Genomic DNA, 17128 nt, shown 5'->3' with positions numbered 1-17128 from the left:
TGGCGCTTGCCTGGCTCCCTGTGCCCTGCAGGGAGCATAAAGTGTTCTGTCAGGACACAGAGGTGAAGAATCCTTCCCTGTGGTTGGAGGATGAGAGAACCAGATGGGAAATGCTTCAAAGGGAGGGGAATATTCTCGAAAGCTTTCCAGAACTGCTGTGTGGGTGCTGCCGGTTGGGTGACTGCCCTATGACAATAATGCTTAGTCTTGTGTTCTGGCCTTGACCCAGTCCCAGGTCCAGCCTGAATTCAAGCACAGAGGCACCCTGTTTTCCCACACATATGTCATTCTGCCTCTCTCCAAAGCGGAGTTCTGAACCACTTTTTCTATCTCAGTGAATAGCAACCATGTGGGTCATTCTTTTTTTTTTCCCCTTTAACTTTGTTTTGCTGAAATGTAACTCAAGAATACAAAAAAGGTTTAGCTTTAGATAAATTAGTGCTCTCCATGCTACAAACAAGAATAGCATTCAAGTTGATAATAAGGATGAATCTCGGATACTTTTAATAGTCTAAAGAATTCTAATAATTGACGTGTAATTACATAGAAAATGTTTGCCCTGTCATGCGCCCAGAGATGACTCCTGGTATGCACCACACTGCTTTAATACTGTTGGCCTAGAAACTACTTCATGGTGACTTTCAGATTTATTATTATTTATAAAGTTTAAAATTATGTATCCCAGTAAATTAAATGTACCATATAATATCTTTTAAATCAGAATTAAGTCTTTTGATTCTAGAAATCATAGTGACTTAATTAGTCCCCTTTCAATTTGGGGTAAATGTTTTTAGGTATCATCTAATATGTGATTCTAAGTAGCATTTATCTGCCACGATTCAGTTCAATTTGTGATTTTAAGATCTGTCATTAACTTTAAGTTCTTTGACTGATATTAAATTGGTTGAATTAATGTATCATCTTTGCCTGGAGAATTTCTAATTAAGGTAGAAATAACAAAACACTGTTTTAATATAATGCTGCCCATATTTTTATAGATTATATATAGAGGGGCTATAGGTTAACAGCTTAAGAGAATGTGTGAGTTCCTTTACGAGATGTTCCTGAATGCAGCCATAATGTCACTTGAAGAAGAGTACAACACATGGACTCTCTAAGCTGAGAAGTAAGGACCTGTTGTTTACTTGAAGTACTCGTTTATTTTTTAAAAATTCCTAATTCTTAGTTACCTGCCTTTTAGATCTCAAGTCACCATTTTTTCCATGTGCTATGTAATTGTTTTTTTACCCACTTCCGGTGTCCTTAGGCGCTGGCAGGCAGGTGAACCTGAGAAGAATATGACAGGTTGTTCTCCTGCTGTGTTTCTTATTTGTCTGTGTGTGTGTGTTTGTGTGTGTGTGCGTGTGTATTTTTGATGCCTCCTGGTGTGAGTGCAGCAAGGAGTGGGACCTTGACTTTGCTCCTGATAGAACGGATTTCCTGGAGAAGGGTCTGGTACCTGGGGAGCACCTAGTAAGTGCTTCCTGATTGAAGGACTCCTAATGCACAGTCTCAGAAAACTTACCAGGAGGACAGAAAGTGGGTAAGATCCACAGCAGCCTAGAGTATCGGGGACAGAGAGAGAGAGAAGGGCACACACTCCAAGAGGGTGAGAAAGGGGCAGAGAGAAATGTCCTAGAACCTAGAGACATCCTCGACTGAGTACGGAAAATCCAAAGAGCTCTTGTTTCCTCGTGAGCTTCAACTGAGGAATCAGTGGAAGGTGAACCAATAACTCTAAGGATCCAGGTTTGCACAAGATGTATTATCGGTGCAGCATTCTGTAGCTTGCAACAATTTGTCTCAAATGAGATAATTTTTACAGATGTAGCCGTGTACTGTTGACATATCATACGGAGACAGTCTCGGGCTTGCAAATGCACCCGTATGCTGGAGGAAGACCCCTCATTAGGTTGTGTGCATCCAACCAAAGCAGAAATGCAGCTCATAAAGGGAAGGGAAGAGGATAAACGTCCGGAACCAGTGGGATTTTTTTTTTTTTAACTCCTATAATCCATAAGCTGCTCTGCTAGAGGCTCTCCAGAATCATTCTGGCTGGCCTTCTCTGGACTCCACTACTCGGTCACCACTGAAAACAGTTACAATTAGTAGAATACTTTCCAATCAGCTTGGAAGTTTAGCTGCTGAATATGTGCAATCTCTGGGAAATGTACACATTGTCTTTTCATTGTACCTCCCTCTAAGTTGAGTCAGTAGGGCACAAATTCCTTCGTTAGAGTAACAGACATGTGTATTGACAATTTCTTGTGATGGCAAGACCATGAAGAAAAAGGCTCTTTCCTTGAGTCGGCAAAATACACTGGAATATAAATTAGCACATCTATTTAGGGAAAACTAAGAACATAAAGAGATGCCTTCAGTTTCCAGCAAAGGTGCAGTGACAGAAATCAGATTAACCCTCCCTCCTAAATCTCACCCTCCCCCTTTGTCTCACTCCCAAAGGAACAAAAAGACAAAAAAACATGAACTACTGGCTTCTAAGACACTGGAAATCAGGCAGCAAAGGATAGCAAGCCCTGAGAGGTGACAAACAAACAAGATGAGTCTTGCCATGGGCCCAGCTTCCTTCTTTCAGTGAGTTCCCGGGCTGGGCACCAAGAGGAGGATTTGAGGTCAATCCACTGGACTCAAGAAGCTGAGTGTTGGTGGAGAGCAAGGCAGCTAGAGTTCACAGGACAAAGATCCAGTGATTCTTATTTGCAAAGCAGAAGTAGAGACACAGATGTAGAGAACAAAGGTATGGATATCAAGGGGAAAAGGTGAGTTGGAGGAATTGGGAAGTTAGGATTTACCTATATATGCTATTGATGCTATGTAAACAGTAAATAACAAGTGGGAACCTACTCTATGGCATAGGGAACTACTGGATGCTCTGTAGTTACCTAAATGAGAAGGAAATCCAAAGAAGAGGGGATATATGTATACGTATAGCTGATTCACTTTGCTATTATCACATCGTAAAACAGCTATACTTCAATAAAAGTTAATAATAAAAAAAAAGAAACATGAAGAAAGGTCCAGTGATGAGAGAGAGTGGGAGAGAGAGAGAATGTTGGGGTATGAAAGGGTCTCCCTCAAGTACTCATCAGAGTAATGATCGGGGTATCGTTATGAAGAATGTGCCTGAGGCCAAGGAAAGAAAATTTTACAAAGATCCTGGTACAATGCCTGGGGCTCACACAGGACAAGCAATTGTATTCGATCCCCCCAGACAGAATGGACTACTCCTAACTCATGGGCCATTGGGAAGAACACTCAGAAAACTCCTGTTACAGTATTGGGAATAAGCAGCTCTAGACCGACCTACCTAAAAAATCATGAAAGGAAGATCCAAAGGGATCAAACCATTTACAAGTCACTCAAATGTACCCCAGATAAAACTCAAGAAGATTCGTAGGAATACCAAAATAGCCAGTGCCCAAAATGGGAAACTTTGACAATGCTTGGCCTCCAATCAAAGGATGCCAGTCATGCAAAGAGGCAGGAAAATGACAGGTAAGGAGGAGACTAATGAAGGAAGGAAGGAAGGAAGGAAGGAAGGAATCAGTCAATCAAATTGAACCAGAAGGCACACAATGTAAAATCTGCAGAGAAGACTTTAACAGTTATCATGATGGTATACATATGTCCAAAATGTTAATTAGAAACGTAGAACATACAAAAATGGCAAAAAATCAAACTTTAGAGCTGAAAACTGTAACATCCAATGCAATAAATTCACCAGATTGAAGAGCAGATTAGACATTGCAGAAAACAACAAAAACAAGATTATGGAACACAAAGCAATGAAAAACTGTTCACAATATTCAAATGGAAACTCACTGTCAAGATAAAATGCTTCTAATGAACATTGTGTCATTGAATATTTGTTGTTTTTCAGTGGCTAACTCATGTTTGACTCTTTGTGACTCCATTGACTGCAGCACTCCAGGCCTCCCTGTCCCTCACTATCTCTCAGAGTTTGCCCAAGTTCGTGTTCGTTGAATCGGTGATGCCATCCAACCATCTCATCCTCTGTTGCCCTTTCCTCCTTCTGCCTTCGACCTTTCCCAGCATCAGGGACTTCTCCAAGGAGTCTGCTCTTCTCATCAGCTGGCCAAAGTATTGGAGTTTCAGCATCATCCTTCCAATGAGTATTCAGGGTTGATTTCCTTTAGGATTGACTGGTTTGATCTCCTTGCCATCCAAGGGACTTTCAAGAGTCTCCTCTAGCACCACAGTTCAAAAGGATCAATTCTTCAACATTCTGCCTTCTTTATCGTCCAACTCTCACACTGGTACATGACTACAAGAAAGATCATAGCTTTGACTATACGGACCTTTGTGAGCAAAGTGATGTCTTTGCTTTTTAATACACTGTCTAGGTTTGTCATAGCTTTCCTTCCAAGAAGTGAGTGTCTTCTAATTTCATGGCTGCAGTCACCATCCGCAATGAGTTTAGAGCCCAAGAACAGAAAATTTGTCACTGCTTCCACATTTTCCCCTTCTATTTGCCATGAAGGGATGGGGCTGGATGCCATGATCTTAGTTTTCTTAATGTTGAGTTTTAAGCTGGCTCTTTCACTCTCCTCTTTCACTCTCATCGAGAGGCTCCTTAGTTCCTCTTCGCTTTCAGCGGCCATTAGAGTGGTGTCATCTGCCTACCTGAGGTTGCTGACATTTCTCCCAGCAATCTTGATTCCAGCTTGTAACTCATCCAGCCTGGCATTTCCCCTGATGTGCTCCGCATACAAGTTAAATAAACGGGGTGCCAGTAAACAGCCTAGTTGTACTCCTTTCTCAATTTGGAACCAGTCAGTTGATCCGTATAAGGTTCTAACTGTTGCTTCTTGACCCGCATACAAGTTTCTCAGGAGACAGGTAAGATGGTCTGGTATTCCCATCTCTTTTAGAGTGTTCCACAGTTTGTTATGATCCACAGTCAAAGGCTTTAGTGTAGTGAAAGAAACAGAAGTAGATGTTTTCTCTGGAATTCCCTTGCTTTGTCTATGATCCAGCAAATGTTTGCAATTCGATCTCTGCTTCCTCTGCCTTTTCTAAACCCAGCTTGTACATCTGGAATTTCTCGATTCAAGTTGAATGCTGAAGCCTAGCTTGAAGGACTTTGAGCATAACCTTACTAGCATGGGAAGTGAGCACAATTGTCCAGTACTTTGAACGTTCTTTGGCACTGCCCATTGAATGGTAGCACATCATCGAAAGACCTGATACATGGGTGGCTGATGCTCCTGAAAATACCCAAGGACGAGAAACAGTTTTTGGAGGATCAATGTCAGATAATTCCAATCATAGTAAAGATTATTAAACCCACTGATCCAAGGAGCGAAATGAACAAAATGAATGAGCACAACAGCATGGAAGAAACATATCTAGTCACGTCATAATTAAAGTGCTCAAAGCCACTGAAGAAGCATATAGTCCCCGAGGGACCAGAGGAAAAAGACCAGGTACATATAGAAACCAAAGTACACATGTCAGATTTCATCAGAAGCATAGAAGTGAGGGACTTTCCGGGTGGCCCAGTGGTTAAAACTTTGCCTTCTTGGTGTGAGTTGGGTCCCTGTTTGGAGAGGTAAGGCCCCACAGGCCTCATGGCAAAAAAAAAAAAAAAAAAAAAAATCAAAACATGAAACAGAAGCCATATTGTAACAAATTTAATAAAGACTGAAAAGAGAGAGTGGAGGAGAGAGATGCATGGAAGTTATAAGACAGTGGAGCAGCCTCTTCAAAGGACTGAAGCCAAAAAAGTCAAGGTGGAATTCTATCACTACCCACCTTTCAAATCCTTCAATATGAAGGTGAATAATGACCATTACAGACATACAAATGCTGAAAGACTTCAGCAGCAGCAGACCCACTATACAAGGAATGCTAAGGGAATCCTCCAGGAAGAACACCACCAGATGGAAGTCTGGATGTACCCACAGGGACGAAGGAAAAGAGAAATGGTGTCTGTATGGGGGAAATAAAAGATTTTTAATAGAAATCTCTATAGAAATATGTAACTGATTAAAACACAGAACAGTGGATTTGTTACATGCTCAGTAAAGGAGAAACGTAAAGAAATACAGTTACTGGTTTCCTTGCTTCAGGAAATTCTGGACTCCCAGTGAGTGACCTGGCAAATCTCCTGTGCACCAAAGATGCAGGACAGGAGGGTAGCAGTAGAGGAGCCCTTTTGCCTATCCCTTTCCCGGAAAGGTTGCGCAGCGTAGAAAGAACCACAAAGCTTTTGAGTGTTTTAAGGAAGGCTTTCCTAAGGTGTGTTTAGAACAACCAACCTTTCCGTGAACAGCCAAAGGCACTAATAGATAGCGCCACAGAGACACGCCGAAGTATGGTACTTCTCATCCGCATGGATGGGTAATTACCCGCTTCCACGACCGGTGGAGTCACACACATTTCCGAGGACAGAAACGCGCCAGAGAGGCCCCGGGCCGGAGCCGAGGGGGCCAGAGGGAAGTTGAACGCCGGGTTGAACTCCGTACTGGTTCTTGTGGTTCTTTGCTCTGCCTTCACCCGACCGTCTGCGCCGCTGGTGTTGCCCTCCCTGGGCTCCGCCGCGGTCGGTGGGGCGTGAGCCGGAACCAGCTAATGGGGCGAATGCGAAGAGGTGGAAAAGAAGCCGGCGAGGTGGGGACGAGGATAGCCAGACTTCCCAGAAGGAACGTGCCGGATCTGGGGAGATGAGAATTGGTGTTTGGTTTGATTTTGTTTCGTTTCGTCATAATATATCAGAATTGAGAGAAAGAGCGGGGAAACCGATGATCGAGCATGAAAGAGAGAAAACGAATACCTGCAGTCTCCAAGAATAAAGCAGCGCAACGATCGAAATCATTTTACGTCAAAGGACATACATTAAAGACAGTTCTCATCGCTTGATATGTGTGTGGCACGCCGTGATCGTATAGTGGTTAGTACTCTGCGTTGTGGCCGCAGCAACCTCGGTTCGAATCCGAGTCACGGCATGGCATCCGTGTTACACGTGGCGTCTGACTTCTTTTTCTTCAACACGGTAATGGTCTACACTGGCTTCTCCAACAAGTGACCGCCCATTCTATCCAAAAAGAAAATTATTAAGGTGTATTCACAGAACAAGATGCACAAATCATTAATGAACAGCTATTTGATGTGAAATAATCACCAAGATCAAGACGTACAAATTTTTTTCTCAACCAAGGATGGAAGATACACTTTGATACATGGATGAAGCCCTTTGATACATTTTCCAGGTAATGCCTATCCATTCCCTGCTACTTTAAACTATTGAGTTTGTCCTTTCCTCAATTCACCTGAATGAATATAGACATTTTACTATCTAGGGATTATCAAGCAGAAATTCTGAAGTCAATTTCACCCTAGTAGGGAAATCACAGAGGTCAGAACGCCGGGAAGACAACGGACAAGACTTTGCATTGGAGAAAGCACCTTCAAGATCACCGTATCTGCTGCCAGCTAACTATAAGCATGGACCCCTCGGGCCACCATCTTTCACACAGGGTCGCCCTCCTCCCCTCTCCCACCCTTACCAAATCACTCTCTGCAAAGTAATTCTAGCAAAGGTCTCCCAATGCCCCCGCCCCCCCACCCCACCCCAAACCCTGCACAGCCAGAGCACACACTCTCACCCACCAGACTCACAGCCTTTCATCAGCTCTTCCGGAACCACGGTCACGCACAGCCACTGTTGCTGCCTCATCCACTGCTGCCTCTGCAGGCTTGGTCTGCATCCGCGGCCCCCATCCACCAGCCCCGCTCCCTCGCTCACCTCTTGCCCTACAGTGAACATAACATTTGTCCTAACAGGTCTTCTCAGCGAGTTTCCAAGGGTAAAGGGAAAACGTGCCCACTGCCTGGTGGAGACCACGGGGATTCCAAACAACAGCAGCTGGAGAGTCAGGCATTTCCCTGGATCACCATCGTACTGATATTCTGATGTTGATTATTACGTGAACCATCTGCTTGTGCTGCTGATAACAATTTTCTCTTTATGGTAGTGAGATGAATTGGCTATTCAAAGTACTCAAGGAATGAATGTGAATGAATAGGTTGAAAGAGAATATTTTAAAAACATGTTCTGCACTTGCTCAACTGAAAGTGGGTGGAGATGGTAAAAGCCTGGGAGGCTGGGCATGTCCACTATTGCTGGGCCAGTCATTGGATCTAAACCTATCGACACTGGGAATACCCTGAGCCTGGGTCTCTGTCTCTGAGAGACACTTAGGAAAATCCATCTACACCTCAGCGACGGACCACAGCACCTGGTTCCCTTTTCCTGTGAGGCCTAAGCCAAGGATCACAAAGGTAATATTTTAATGACCAGAAGTTATAAAAAAAATACTCCTGACATATTCACTCATTGGGGAAATAAACGTCATACTATAAGGAGATATCATTACACAGCCTCCAGCATGACTGCTTTTTAAAAAGTTTGTGCACCAAATGCCGACAAATGTGGAGCAATTGCATCTGTAGTAGTCAGTTCAAACTCATTCTTGAAGACAGTTGGCAGTTTCTAATAAAGTTAATCGGATACCTACTTCATGACCCAGCAATTGTAGTACTCCTATGAATGCACAAATACACAAAAAATCGGCATGGAATATTCATCAAGAACACCAGTTAACACCAAAGACTCCCAACAAAATTGCTCCAATAATACCAAAATTAATGAAATATGCATAACACTATGAATATGTTTAATGAACAAAATGTTGCATGAAAACAAAGTCAGTTACCAAAAATGTAGCTTCCTTCCTTTGAATTTCAAGAGCAGGCAACAGTACACTATTGCAGTAGACCTCAGAATAGTAATAAAATAAGCGAGCTAGTGTAGGAATTGCCTAGAAAGTGGCTCAGTGACATTTCAAGGATGGGGGAAATTTTCTACAACTTGATCTGGGTGCTGATTACATTGGCAAAAATTCAACACACTGTGCCTACAGTTCAATGATTTGCTGTTTCTGTAAAAATCAGTGGATGGTGGATGGAAAAGAGCTGGTCTAGACCATGATGATTAGTTTGCATTTTATTGTAAACCTCTTAAATACGCCTTCTCCTTTAGTGTAAAAAAAAACCTCACTGATATTAGAAATATCTTTACCAGAAAACAACAACAACAACAACAGCGACCATGTTATTTTGTTAGTGTAAACTGTAGACGAGGCTCCTTGAAGGGCAATGTTTCAACTCTGGAAATGTGTTCTGCCCAACAGCGAGACAAGCAGTTGTTCTAGGTTTTGCTTTGACTGGCAGGTTTGTGCGCTGTGGGATTTACTCCTCTTCTCACTGCATTTTGCTTCCGGGCCAGCGGTGAATTCTGCTCTCCCACCACTGCTAGGGGGCATAACTGGTGCTGGAATTAAAAGTACATGGATAGAATATTACTCAACCAAAAAAAAAAAATGAAATAATACCAATTACAGCAACATGAATGGCCCAAGAGATTGTCATACTAGTGAAGTAAGCCAGGCAGAGAAAGACACATATCATATGACATCGCTTATATGAGACATCTAAAAAACAAAACCAAAACTGATACAAATGAACATATGTACAAAACAGAAATAAACCCACAGACATAGAAAACAACATTACGGTTACTAAAGGGGAAAGGGGGAGGGATAAATTAGACGTTTGGGATTAACATATACACACTACTACTACGTAGAAAACAGATAACCAACAAGCACCTAGTGTATAGCCAGGGACCTATACTCAATATTTTGAAATAATGTATAAGGAAAAATAATCTGAACCAAAAATAGATGTATATGTGTGTATAACTAAATCACTTTGTTGTACACCTGAAACAAACACAACATGGTAAATCAACTCTAAGTCAAACTAAAATAAAGAGAAAAAGGCAAATGGCAAGACAGGATATAGACACTGCCTTGCCTTAGCCTGGATCTGAACCAAGGTTGCTGCTGCCACAATGCAGCACTTACACTATACAGTTACAATACACAACGTGGCATAAGGTAACTGTCCCACATAAATATACTCACACTGTTTTTGCTGTTTTATTTGTGAACACCTACAGAAGTTCGAGCTTTTCTCTCTTTTCATGCTCTTCTCTGATTCTCCCTCAGAGTATTGCCGAGAGAATGCACTGGGCATAAGAAACACTCTCTTCAAACAACACAAGAGACGACTCTATACATGGACATCACTAGATGGTCAATACCAAAATCACACTAGTTATATTCTTTGCAGCCCGAAGATGGAGAAGCTCTATTGCCAAACTCAGACTCAAGTTGAAGAAAGTAGGGAAAACCACTAGGCCATTCAGGTATGACCTAAATCAAATCCCTTACGATTGAGTATACAGTGGAAGTGACAGATTCAAGGGATTAGATCTGATAGACAGAGTGCCTGGAGAACTATGGATGGAGGTTTGCAACACTGTACAGGAGGCCTTGATCAAAACCATCCCCAAGAAAAAGAAAAGAAAAATGCAAAATGGTTGTCTGAGGAGGCCTTATAGATAGCTGAGAAAAGAAGAGAAGCAAAAGGCAGAGAAAAGGAAAGATATACCCAAATGAATGCAGAGTTCCAGAGAATAGCAAGGAGAGATAAGATAGCCTTCCGAAGCCAGAAAAAAAACACCAATACAGTATACTAATGCATATATATGGAATTTGAAAGATGGTAACGATAACCCTATATGCGAGACAGAATAAGAGACACAGATGCATAGAACAGTCTTATGGACTCTGAGGGAGAAGGTGAGGATGGGACGTTCTGGGAGAATAGCATTGAAACATGTATATTATCATATGTGAAACAGAACACCATTCCATGTTCGATGCATGAGACAAATGCTCAGGGCCGGGGCAATGGGATGACCCAGAGGGATGGGATGGGGAGGGAGGTGGGTGGGGGGTCCAGGAAGGGGAACACATGTAAACCCATGGCTGATTCATGTCAATGTATGGCAAACACTATTACAATATTGTAAAGTAGTTAGCCCCCAACTAAAATAAATAAATTTATTTTAAAAAAAAGAAAGAAAGAAAGCCTTCTGAAGTGAACAGTGCAAAGAAATAGAGCAAAACAATTAAAATGGGAAAGACTACACATCTCTTCAAGAAAATTAGAGATACCAAGGGAACATTTCATGCAAAGATGGGCACAATAAAGGACAGAAGCAGAAGATATTAAGAAGAAGTGGCAAGAATACACAGAAGAACTATACAAAAAAGATCTTCATGACACAGATAACCACGATGGTGTGATCACTCACCTCGAGCCAGACCTCTTGGAGTGCGAAGTCAACTTAAGGACTTAGGAAGCATCACCGCAAACAAAGCTAGTGGAGGTGATAGAATTCAAGCTGAGCCATTTCAGATCCTAAAAGATGATGCTGTTTAATTGCTGCATTCATTTGCCAGCAAATTTGGAAAACTCAGCCATGGCCACCGGACTGGAAAAGGTCAGTTTTCATTCCAATCCCAAAGAAAGGCAGTGCCAAAGAATGTTCAAACAACTGCACAGTTGCACTAATTTCTCATGCTAGCAGTGAAATGCTCAAAATTCTCCAAGCTAGGCTTCAACAGTATGTGAACCGAGAACGGCCAGGTGTTCAAGCTGGATTTAGAAAAGGCAGAGGAACCAGAGATCAGGGTGCCAACATCTTTTGGGCCATAGGAAAAGCAAGAGAATTCCAGAAAAACATCTATTTCTGCTTCACTGGCCACACTAAAGGCTTTGACTGTGTGGATCATAACAAACTGTGGAACATTCTTCAAGAGATGGGAATACCAGACCTCCTTATCTGTCTCCAGAGAAACCTGTGTGGAGCTCAAGAAGCAACAGTTAGAACCGGACATGGATCAATGGACTGGTTCAAAATTGGAAAGGAGTACGTCAAGGCTGTATATTGTCAGCCTGCTTATTTAAGTTCTATGCAGAATACATCATGCGAAACGCCAAGCTGGATGAAGCACAAGCTGGAATCAAGACTGCAGGGAGAAATATCAATAACCTCAGACATGCAGATGACACCACCCTTTGGCAAAAAGCAAAGAGGAACTAAAGAACCTCGATGAATGTGAAAGAGGAGAATGAAAAAGCTGGCTTAACACTCAGCATTCAAACACTAAGATCACGGCGTCCGGTCCCATCACTTCATGGCAAATAGATGGGGAAGCAGTGGAAACAGTGACAGACTTTATTTCCAGGGCTTCAGAATCACTGCAGATGGTGACTGCAGGCATGAAATTAAAAGACACTTGCTCCCTGGAAGAAAAGCTGTGACAAACCTAGACCGCGTATTAAAAAGCAGAGACATTACTTTGCCAACAAAGGTCCATATAGTCAATGCTACGGCTTTTCCGGTAGTCATGTATGGATGTGAGAGCTGAACCATAAAGAAGGTTGAGCATGGAAGAATTGATGCTTTTGAACTGTGGTGTTGGGGAAGACTCTTGAGATTTCAAGGAGATCAAACCAGTCAACCCTAAGGGAAATCAGTCCTGAATATTCACTGGAAGGACTGATGCTGAAGCTGAAGCTCCAGTACTTTGGCCACCTGATGAGAAGAGCTGACTCCGTAGAAAAGACCCTGCTGGTGAGAAAGACTGAAGGCAGTTGGAGAAGAGGGTGACAGAGGATGAGATGGTTGGATGGCATCACCGACTCAATGGACATGAGTTTGAGCAAGCTCTGGGAGCTGGTGATGGACAGGGAAGCCTTCCGTGCTGCAGTCCAGGGGGTCGCAAAGTGTCCAAGAGGACGGAGCGACTGAACAGCACAACAAATTTTTCTGCTACTTAATACATTTATCTTTTATCTCTCACGATCTGTCCTGAGCCTCTTCATAGGCTTCCTGGGAGGTCTCATTGTCGCCTCCCTGCTTTTGCCTGCTCACGCTCCTTTTCACGTTTCCTCGTTGGACGAGATCTCTTTCCAGCTGCAGCCACACGCACCCCATCTACTAAAGCGATGTCCAGAAGCGCAAATGGTCGGATGAATGCGGAGCAAACAAGGAGCCATCAGCTTCCTTCGGACGTCCCTTGGATCAAGCTCGGGGCGTCTCCCGGGCGCTGGCATCTGCGGCGGAGCTGGAGCAATGCGCGGCGGGGACACTCCGGGGACCTTCTGCCCTCGGAATCGCGCGGCTTTCCCGCGGGAATGAACACGCTGAGTGAACTCCATCTCTCAGGTTTTCCGAGGCTCGGAGGGGGAAACGCTATTCTGAGAGACACAGGTAAGCATGCTTGCTTTCTGTAGGGGTGAGGAGTAAGCTCTCCTCGTGTCTCTGTGGTGCAATCTGTTACGGAGTTTGGCTGTTAACCGAAAAGTTCATGGTTCGATCCCACGCAGAGAGGGGTCTCACTCTTAGAATGTAAATGATATACGATTGTTTCTAATCTGTGCATCCTCTCCTGAGCTCCAGTACTACATTACTCTGTGTCTTGGATACACACACACACACACACACACACACACACACACACACACGAGGACCTATATCCGGGGGGAAAGCAGGTCACTGGGAATCCTGGAATTCATGAAACAGTAGGCTCATCATCTATCCTGTAAACTCATTTTACTAATGAAGTTTCTTCCACTGTTTGTAGTAGTCTCTATGTAACCTTTTCCGTATACATTTCCAATTAATTTGGTTCTGTTCTTTTCTTCCATTTTTCATCCATTGGATCAAAGAAGAAGCCAGAGAATTCCAGAAAGACATCTGTTTCTGATTCATGAACTACTCTAAAGCCTTTTGACTGTGTGGATCACAACAAACTGTGGAAAATTCTGAAAGAGATGGGAATGCCAGACCACCTGACCTGCCGCCTGAAAAACCTGTATGCAGGTCAAGATGAGATCAAACCTAAAGATCAGTCCTAAAGGAAATCAACCCTGAATATTCTTTGGGAGGACTGATGGTGAAGCTGAAGCTCCAAGCCTCACTCCCTGCGGCAGGCCTCCACTTTTTGTTTAAACTATGAATCTAAAAGTTTGCGGAAAAGTGAAGTTGCTTCCGCCCGGTTTCGAACCGGGGACCTTTCGCGTGTTAGGCGAACGTGATAACCACTACACTACGGAAACCACTTGTGTCTAGTGACATGGCCAAGATTTGCATGTTTGAACACACTTGACCTTCAAATTTGCGAAGGAAGAGGACTCTGGAAACACAGGCAATCCGTCAAGTAAGGATCTGCCGGTCTTGAAAGGCCCTGATTTAGGGTTCCTCGCCTCTCCCGGAGAGAGGTCCCTGTGTGCCAGCTTTGCGCCCAAGCGCAGAGGTCGCTCCCGCTGACTCCCCAGTTCTCAGAAGGCTCAGGATAGGGGGGAGTAAGGTGCGTCTGAGCCCCGGGTGGCCCCACGTCCGTCACGGTGGACGCAGCCCTTCCGGAGGCAGATGCGCGCCATAGAGTCCCTCTTCCTGGCGCCAGTGGGGACCGGGCTAGATGCTTTAAATCCCACTCGTGAAACAAAGGACCCGCCCTCCCCTCTGCCCGCCTGACCCGTGAGCTCCTCTCTCGCAGGCCTTTCACAGCAGCGCTTCTCCGGCGCCGCCTGGCACCGAGGTTCCTCAGATTCCTGCCTCTGTGGCTGATTCTAGTCCTCTAGTTTCAGTCCAGACTTGCATCACACTTGCACGTTTAGCAGGAAGCGCAGCAAAGGCTGAGGCTCAGGTCATCTGTTGAATTCGTTTGCCTACCAGGCCCAGCATAAAGCCGCGGGGGAGCCAGGCGCGGTCCACGCAGATCTGACCGTCTTCATCCCTTCCTCACCAAACTTGAGATTCTTCTTGAAGGACAGCTTTGTTTTACATTTTACAATATCTGAAGTGCCTCTTGTTTTCCTTTCATAATTTTGCAGTTCAACAGGTCATGGAGCGCGAATTTAACAGAGAGGTAAAGGCAGTTTTTGTTTGTTTGTTTTTTGTTGGTTTTGTTTTTTCAGAAAGCAGGTGTCTTGAAGGGTTTTCGTATTAACCTCACAGCAGGCAGAGTTTCTTTTCGCCGAAAGACTTTAATGCAATGTTGTCTGTGTGTCTGTCTGTCTCTGGTTTCCTTTAGAAGTAGAGCTTCTCACTTTTGGAAATGCGTGTGCCGTTTTCTCCAGCAGGGGCTTTCCTCCTTTTCTCATTGCGGCGTTGCCCTCGCGTCTGAGGTTCACGGGCTCAGACCCCGAGGAAGGCGCGGGCCGCAGGGCTCCGCCTGGTTCCGCGTGGACTCCGAGTGTGGTCGAGGGGGCGACCGCGCGGCAGCACCCTCACTCGCGCTGGAGGCCTGAGTTCCCAAACAGGCGGATTTGAAAATAGCTTTAGATCAGGGCGTTTCATGAGATTTCTCCTTGCTTTCCTCCCCTGCAGGTCCTAGTTTTCACCTCCCACGTCCAGACAGAGGAGCGGATTTATCGTTTTCTGTCGCGTCCGGCATGCTGACGTCCCACTTGGACGGAACGAGGGTGCGGTGGTCCTCTCCCCGTCAGGGTGGACGCACAGCGGACGCCCGAGGGACCACAGACACACGGCTCCCTGCAGCAGAAACGGTAGGCGCGGGGCTCCAGAGCCGGCGAGTGGAGCGCGCAGAGGGGACGGATCAATCCCCTGCCCCCGAAGATGTGCCAGAAGAGGGACGCAGCCCAAGACAAAGCGCAACGATGGCCGCCCAACGCCTGGATCAGAAGTTCAACCCCATCTAAGAAGTGGACAAGGCAGCCTTGGCAGGTCGTGTGGGAAGACCTGGAATTCAGGTTTGGTGAGAGGTCGAGCTCTCTTTCTGAACCTGTTTCGTTGTGAAGCAGGGACCACTTGGTTCTCAGCCGGTGATGGGCGGGTCCATCTACTCCCTGATCTTGACCTGATTTCGGGGCCTTCCTTGATAGCTGCAAGAGGACCGGCTGCTTTTCCTCCTCCATCAGCTTCATCCGCAGAGCCTGACCCTCTTCATCACTGTGTCTTTGGCTCGAAACCGCGCGTGTAGAGTTGAATTCGTTCCCTTTTGTTCTCTGACTCAAATCGGATTGACCCACACGTGTGCTGGGGTGAGGGAAAGCGAAGTGTCATCACAAGGGATGAACTCCTTGGTTTTCAGAGAGATAATAGGTGTCACGAGTAGAGAGGATGTAGGGCCCAGATGAAAAGGTGAGGGGATATCAGGAGGTGAAAGGATCCTGCAGTCAGCTTTGTCCTGTGCCCTCCTTGGATTCACTGATTGTGGCTTGTTCTACAGGGTGACTCAGAGCAGAGAAAGGTGGGCTGGTTGTAGGCCCTATGGAGCTTTCCGGTGATAAGGAACTCTTTCCAAATTTCTTCACTTCAGTAGCGACCCCAAGGACAGCAACACGCCAGGCTTCCCTGTCTATCACCAAAACCCGGAGTTTGCTCAAACTCATGCGCATTGAGTCAGTGATGCCACCCAACCGTCTCATCCTCAGTCACCCTCTTCTCCTCTTGCCTGCAATCTTTCCCAGCATCAGGGAAAGTCAGCTCTTCCCATCAGATGGCCAAAATATTGGAGGTTCAACTTCAGCATCAGTCCTTCCGATGAATGTTCAGAAGTGATTTCCTTTAGGATTGACTGGTTGGATCTCCTTGCAGGCCAAAAGGCTCTCAAGAGACTTCTCCAACACCACAGTTTAAAAGCATCAATTCTTTGGTGCTCAGTTTCCCTTTTTAAAAAAATTTATTTATTTTAATTGGAGGCTAATTACTTTACAATATTGTAGTGGTTTTTGCCATATGTTGACATGAATCAGCCATGGGTGTACATGTGTTCCCCATCTTGAACCCCCCTCCCACCTCCCTCCCCATCTCATCCCTCTGGGTCATCCCAGTGAGCCAGCCCTGAGCACCCTGCCTCATGCATCGAACCTGGACTGGTGATCTGTTTCACATATGATAATATACATGTTTCAATGCTATTCTCTCAAATCATCCCACCCTCGCCTTCACCCACAGAGTCCAAAAGGCTGTTCTATACATCTGTGTCTCACATATAGGGTTATCGTTACCATCTTTCTCAATTCCATATACATGCATTAGTATACTGTGTTGGTGTTTTTCTTTCTGACTTACTTCACTCTGTATAACAGGCGCCACTTTCATCCACCTCATTAGAACTGATCCAAATGTATTCTTTTT

At 44.7% G+C, this 17128-nt stretch overlaps 2 non-coding genes across 2 annotated transcripts; one reads left to right on the top strand and one right to left on the bottom strand.

Annotated features, from left to right (window-relative positions):
• The first annotated feature begins 6917 nt into the window (after window positions 1–6917).
• Window positions 6918–6989, top strand: TRNAH-GUG (transfer RNA histidin (anticodon GUG)). The gene has a single exon. It is a non-coding gene; the product is annotated as a tRNA-His (tRNA).
• A 7020-nt stretch (window positions 6990–14009) lies between these two features.
• On the bottom strand, window positions 14010–14082 carry TRNAV-AAC (transfer RNA valine (anticodon AAC)). Its single transcript has one exon. It is a non-coding gene; the product is annotated as a tRNA-Val (tRNA).
• Between the last annotated feature and the right edge of the window lie 3046 nt (window positions 14083–17128).

This window comes from Giraffa tippelskirchi, chromosome 5 (genome assembly GCF_054371585.1).
Source record: "Giraffa tippelskirchi isolate mGirTip1 chromosome 5, T2T-mGirTip1v1.2.pri, whole genome shotgun sequence".
Lineage (NCBI taxonomy): Eukaryota > Metazoa > Chordata > Mammalia > Artiodactyla > Giraffidae > Giraffa > Giraffa tippelskirchi.
Note: the sequence above shows the minus strand (reverse complement) of the source record. Positions and strands in the feature narration are given on the sequence as shown.